Source organism: Echinops telfairi, unplaced genomic scaffold, assembly GCF_000313985.2.
Source record: "Echinops telfairi isolate 266 unplaced genomic scaffold, ASM31398v2 ScPeMD7_22;HRSCAF=79, whole genome shotgun sequence".
Classification (NCBI taxonomy): Eukaryota; Metazoa; Chordata; class Mammalia; order Afrosoricida; family Tenrecidae; genus Echinops; species Echinops telfairi.
The window spans coordinates 13,656,600-13,663,193 of record NW_022103919.1 but is presented as its reverse complement, the minus strand read 5'-3'; positions in this window follow the sequence as shown (position 1 = coordinate 13,663,193).

The window sequence follows — 6,594 nt, the reverse complement described above, 5'->3', positions numbered from 1 at the left end:
TTGAGGGAGCATACAACTCTTATCACAATCCATTCATACATCCATTGTGTCAAACACATTTGCCATCATCATTCTCAAAACATTTTCTTTCTATTTGAGCCCTTGGTATCAGCTCCTCATTTTTCTCCTCCCTCCCCGATCCCCTGCCTCATGAGGCCTGGATAATTTATAAATAATTATTATTTTGTCATGTCTTACACTGTCCAATGTCTACCTTCACCCACTTTTCTGTTGTCCATCCCCCAGGGAGAGGGTTATATGTAGATCCTTGTGATCGGTTTCCCCTTTCTACCCAACCTTCCCTCCACCCTCCTGGTATTGCTACTCTCATTATTGGTCCTGAGGGGTTTACCTGTCCTGGATTCCCTGTGTTTCCAGTTCTTATCTGTACCTGTGTACACGTGGAATGCTTTTTTATTCAATTTGAAAACGGAGTACTATTTCATCACTGCCAATATCTACAGAAGAACCCATGTAACCTTTCTTTTTTAGAACAAAAGTGTTTTATCTGTTGGCAGCGTTGGTACATCAAATACTTGCAGTCATATTTTAGAAATCACACAGGATTCTGTCTTTGAGTTCTATTCTCGCAAAATGCCCGGTTCTAATAAATTATTACACAATATGAGCATGTGCACATACGCACACGTTTGAATGTTCCAGTCGATCTGGTTCTACAATGAGACTGCACGCGGCTTGCCGGACATAAAAGCAGACACGGGCAGCAAGGCGGTCGTGTGAAATTCCACTGGCAAGCGACGCAGCCCCTGAGCCACAAGAGAGCCTCACAGTGCTCGCAGCCCTTCCTGGGGAGCGGGACAAGATTTTGATGAAGACCGTTCCTTTCGCACGAAAACAAACTTGGACGAAACAACGAGGCGTAGTGTGCCCATCAAAAATAGTCATTCGTGCATGTCCGACAGGATGGGCGCCGACGATTCTGTTAGGAAGGTGGGGCAGGTTCATGAACTTGGCTTAGCCTTCACCCCGGCATCAGCGTGACGAGGTTAGCAAGGAAGGCAGCGACGAGGTCACTTACAGTTTGGAATTCAGTTGGCATGGGGCAGTCTGCAGGAGATAGGAGCAGAGTACCCTGTGAAACAGATGTGGCGCGGAATCATACAGCAAAATCAAATTGTGCAACCGCTGATAGGCTACGACTGGTCTACTCAGACTCACCACTTTGGAGCGTAATCATAAAAAATTAAACTGAAAATACAGACTCTTAGGTAACTGTGGTCACAATAAGTCTCTGGCTTCCTTTGCAGGCTTATTATCTTCTGGAGCTGTGGCCGACAGAATCTGCGGATGCACATCTTTGCATATATTTTGTTTATGTGCAAGCCTTGGCATTTCAGCCATCGCCTGCTGAGGCCCCTTCCTACCATATGCTTCTGTTTTTCTTCATTGGCTGATGTGATCCCTTTTGACTGCTGCATGCACGCGAACGGACAGTGGGCTTTGCAGGCAGAAGCAGCCCGGCTTTAAGAAAGTACACGTCAGTTGGCCCTCGGCTGTTTGGAGCTGATTGGAGCTGACAAGTGTTGTAGCTATTCATCGTAATGGATGTCCCTGCTTTAGCAGAGAAGAGGGGAAAAGGATGTAATTCCCAGTGAAAGAAAGCAACATGGACTATTATTTAATTACTGCCGAAGATAAAACTCCCTAGGAGTCCCTGTTGATTTACTATGCTGGCGTCTTGCCTTCTTTATTAATGAACAATCTAGTCTTTTAATGTGATGCAGCTAAGCCACACCTGTTATTGATAGGGTCTTTCCCAGACGAACAAGGCGATACTTTGTTTTAATACTGTATGCACGCATTTGTGTTGTTCTAGAATTTGTCATATGTTCTCAAATATGAAAGCTTTTCTTTCCATCCTGTTTTTGTTGGTTGTTTTTTAAAAGCGTGCACTGACGTGACCACGTTTAGTTCTTGCCTTGGTTTAGGACTTAGTGTGCTCAATTTTGATGACTCCGCACCCTGATCTTTTCAACTCTGGATTTTAAGAATCAATTAAGCCCCCTTCCCTCCCACCTTTTTCAATTCGCACACTAATAGGAGGCTGAGTTAAGGAGAGTTTTTGTTTTGTTTTTTAATCGCATGCAATTTCTGGATGTGCTGAAGCTGATATTTGCCAGCAATCTATCTTCAACGCCGGATGCGGTGTCCTGCAGGGGAAATTGTAACTTTACAGACTAAAAAGTACTGTTAATCGGCTAATCATTGTCATGTTACAGGGATGATTTGCAAGCAAGTTATAAAGTGTTTTTCCAGTCCTTTATTTCCATATGGGAAAAGAGAGTGGTGAAATGTTGTGGATTTAATTCTATTTACAGAGGACTTGCCCATCAGAGTTACAGGGCCATGGGAAAAAATACTGAAACATCAGTATTATTATCCTTACAATAAGGTTCAACATTTTATTGTCTTTAATAGATAATTTACAAGAAATTACAATGTAGTTTGTTAGATTTCCGTAATTTTTGTTTCCACCTGTATAGTTCTTATCCAATTTTGCTTAAATTTTATCCTTGTAGCAGCTATAATGTACAGTATTTTAAATGTACATGCAATATCTTAAGCCAACATTTTGCAAGATGTGTTTATGCCAAAATTTCCCACGGATAAGAACATATTCACTATTATGTTTAATAATAACTTTAATAATAATATTATGAATACTTAGTCCAATGGCACTTAGATTATCCAAATTCTAAAGCATCTTTCTTTTACTTTGTCAAATTCCCATGTAGGCTGACAAAGTTTTCAAATTGTCATTTTCTCTTTAAGACAGTCAATCTGCTGTTAGGTAGGCTCAGGAAACAGTTATGGGATCGTTGCAATTTTTCCCCCACTGTACCATTTTGTTTACTTGATAAATAATTACAAGTGTCTACATTACATAAGTATCTATAAAATAAAAATGGATGGACTACAAATCAAACCAATACAATTTAATGTCAAAAGTTTGCACCAAGAGTCTTTACAAAGCTACCCCCTGGCCTTTCATTCATAGTCTGAAGTTAGTCTTAGAGTTACATAGAGAAATAGGTTTTTCTTCAGGGAATTTCATTAATGTAGCTTTAGGACTTATTTAGAAAAGGTTGATTTTTTTCCCCACAAGTGGTGAATGTGGAAGCTATTGCTTCTTGGTTTTCCGCATTTTCTTAGAGTGAAGCCAAGTGTGTGTGGATCAGTCGTGTCTCTACAGAGGTGGAGAGCCAGCAGAGGGTTTGTGTATGGACTGCAGTCACCACTGCCACCAGAGGTTCTGGCACCAAATGTCAACGTTTTGGACAGTGTTTCAACAAAGTCTATTAGCTTTATTGAAAAATCCGATTTGTGAGTTATAACAACGTAACATTACAAAAACATTCATTTGTGTGTGTGACTCCAGTCCAGCTGACATGTATCAATAAATCGAGGAGGCTAAAGTTGTATGCTAATTTACTTTTTGAACTGTCGAACGCACTGCATCGGGAGTTATCATTACTCAATGACAATGATGCTAAAAGCACATGTTGTTGTTTGCCTTGCTGCTGTGTCACATTTTCTGGTGCTCGGGGCTACAGTATTTTGATAATGAGTGTTTGTGAACCTGTTTCAATATTGTTTTGAGAAGTAGTAATTAAAGGAAAAGAAGGAGAAAAAAATTAACAGGCTGTTGATCAATTACTAATAATGCAATTCAATTAAAAAGGCTTTTAAAAATCTGTTAATATTCAAATATTCTAAGCATTATTACATTTAATCAGTTTACAGCTGTATTTATTTATTCATCACACACTGTTCTATAGTTAAAATTGCTAATAATTATTACTAAGCATCCTGTATGACCTGGTAAAGGGGGAAGTCCATGCAGATCGTGTATGACCTGGTGCAGGGAGGAGTCTGTGTGAATCCGGTCTGATCTGGTACAGGCAGGGTCCATGTGGTGGGTAGTTGTGGGTGTCAGTCACCATGAGTTACTGCCCTGGGCGACACACGCCCCAGTGATACCGCTGAAGCATATGCTTTTACTCGCCAATTCTTTCCGATGTAATCCTGTGGATACAGATTCAATATTGGTTAACTTGTCATAGGAGTGGCTATTTACTGAGCAATTGGTAAAATGAAACTGGAGCTCTGACAAATTGAACAATTTGAGCTCTTCATAATCTCAGTAGTCTGATTCCTGATATAATTTTTGATTATTTTAAACCAAACTTTAAAAGAAAGAGAGAGTGTGGGGTCAACCACACACACACTTTATTTTTAAATGTGCTGTGCAATCCAAGGTCGCATGTCTATTTGGCTCTCAGGAGTTCCACTCTCGTCGAAATGTTCTGTATCATAACACAGGCATGATTTTCCCTTTATGCTTTCTCAAGGGAAAATGAAGAAACAAAAACAATATAGAACAAACAAACAAAAACAATAACTGAATATTTTGAAATATAGGATACATTCAGATCCATCTAATTTTCCATGATAGCATCTAGTAGATCTTCCTCTGTTTTTTTTAACAAGATTTTGTAGAAATAAGAAAGTACATTATGTCAAAATCCACTGTCTTTTTGTATTATTTGTTTCATTCATACTAAGGAACAGAATAGAGCAAAAGTTACTGATTCATCCCAAGGCACCAAACCCATCAATAATTGAGCTACAACAACAAAAAGAGTATATTTTTTATCCAATAGTAAACATTTGATATGTATTAATCTCAAGAGAATTTGAGATAGGATATTTAAAATATGTTTACAATGCAATTGATTATAGTTTACATTAATCATGTTTTCGCATGACATATAGGATTATGTATGCTTCAGTTACAAGTGAATAATGAATTTTTTCTGTGAGGATAAAGATGAAATGACTTTATTCATACACCTTTGCTAATGCAGAAGAGAGCTGCTTTCTGTCTAGATGTAAGTCAATATTTCCTTTAGAAAATTGCAAGCACAGTATTCCTTTTTGCCTCTACTCTTTTAAATGAAAATATAAAAAGATGATTATTATATAAGATGCTTTACATTTTTTAAATGCTTAGGAATAAGATGAGAAAATAGTTTCAGAAAAGAAATGGTGGTGTTTGGGATGGAGAGAAGTATTTCCACTTTGTCATCGGCCTTAGGAGAAAAAGGAATTCTATTTTAATATGCAAATTACAATAAAATGGCATAAAATTCTGAGTACAGTAAGATATTTAGAAAGTGCTCTCCTCTCTGCTTCTCATAATCAACAAATAACATTTGTGAGAAGAAGCATGACTTTAACTAGATTTCTACCTAACGGGAAAAAAACGATCCACAGAGTCCACAGCATGATTATCAGTCGGCTGTACTCAATTTAGTAAAACACTTGACATTATTTTCGTTTCTTCAGAGTAAGTTCAGATATTTTCATGACCACGTTATGAATGATACAAGCTTCACTTCTTTTCCAATACATTTAACTTGTCTGGTTTTCAAAGAATCTGTGTGAGACGCATTTTAAAAGCCCTATTATTCCTGCAAACATATCTGTAGAGAAAGAGAGGTTATTTTGCCTCAAGGATGTTAAATGAATGTGGTTTTTTTTTAATTAAAATGATGCTCTTTGCTTAGCTGTCAGGTTTTGAGTAGTCACTAATATAAAACCTCAGGTGTTCAGATCTGCATACCTAGTTGAAGCAGATTTTAATATCTATTAAAATAAATCCACAAGTCTCCTAATTCTTATTTCAAATTGATCCAACACCCAAGAGAAATACGGTTGCCCAGAGATGAGAACAATAATTCCTCTTACTATATTAAATGATTAAAACAGACAAACAAGAAAAAACGTTGTCATGTGCTGATTCTGACCTTGCATGTTGCAGTATAATTGCACTCCACTCGATTTTTAGGGGCTAACTGTTCAAAACTAGACTACCAGGTCTTTCTTCCAAGGTGCCTCTGGGTAGACTCAAATGGTTAACTTTCTAGTGAGTAGCTGAGTGTGTTAATCGTTTGCACCACCCAGGGACTCCTCCTGTTAGCCAGAATGGACTACTACTCACAGGTATGGGGTAGCAGTCCGTTTAAGTGGGAGACAAGTATCCAACATATACATACACTGCAATTGCAAAAGTGAAGTTCTAACCCCATTTGGAATGAGTAACCCTCATTATGCACAGCTGTATATGCTGTTTAACATAAAGACTCAATTCTTAGTCCAAAGGAAAACCATTGAGGTTTACAAACTACTTTTCTTAATCATCCACAGAACAGGGCGGTGAGATACTTGCTCAATTTGTGGGTCCACTCCAACTTCGAACAGATCTGAAACTATTACAAGGCATGGCAGTTGGTTGATAGTGTGGAAAAACCTCATTTTCTCACTGGCCAGACAGTTTTAAAACCTTCAGATTTTTCTAAGTCTAGGTTATTAACTGTCTGACTGTAATCACATCTTCACCATAGGGAGCTTCCAAAGCTTTCATTTGCATTGAATCAGTTGCCTTCCTCCCTGTCTTTTTTTCCCCCTGGAAATAAGCTTAAATAATTCAACAAACTACACACATGGCTAGTGATTATTGAACCATTCTGAAACACTCGAGGCAAATGGACCATTATGCACTGGGAATTA